Below are 297 nucleotides of genomic sequence, written 5' to 3'. Positions count from 1 at the left end.
CCGGCCTAGGAGGCGGGGCTAGTATAATTAGCCAATCAGAACAGATTAGAACAAGCCAGCCAATAGAGTGACAGCGGCCAAGTTTGTGTTTCCAAGCAGGGTCTGAAGTGCAGAGCGCAGCCTAGCTTAGTGTCTGCAGGCCAGGGATGGGTCTAGCCACATTGGTCTCGTGGCTGTCATGGATACCATGGTAAAGGGAGAGCAGAAGAATGTAGTTCAATAGGCACAATGAGAGGAGCATTAGATGGCTAGTAGTGGCCAACCTTGGCTCTGCAAATGTCTGTGACTACAGCTTCT

This window comes from Pelobates fuscus, chromosome 1 (genome assembly GCF_036172605.1).
Source record: "Pelobates fuscus isolate aPelFus1 chromosome 1, aPelFus1.pri, whole genome shotgun sequence".
Classification (NCBI taxonomy): domain Eukaryota; kingdom Metazoa; phylum Chordata; class Amphibia; order Anura; family Pelobatidae; genus Pelobates; species Pelobates fuscus.
The sequence above is the reverse complement of the archived record's forward strand: the minus strand, read 5'-3'. Positions refer to the sequence as shown.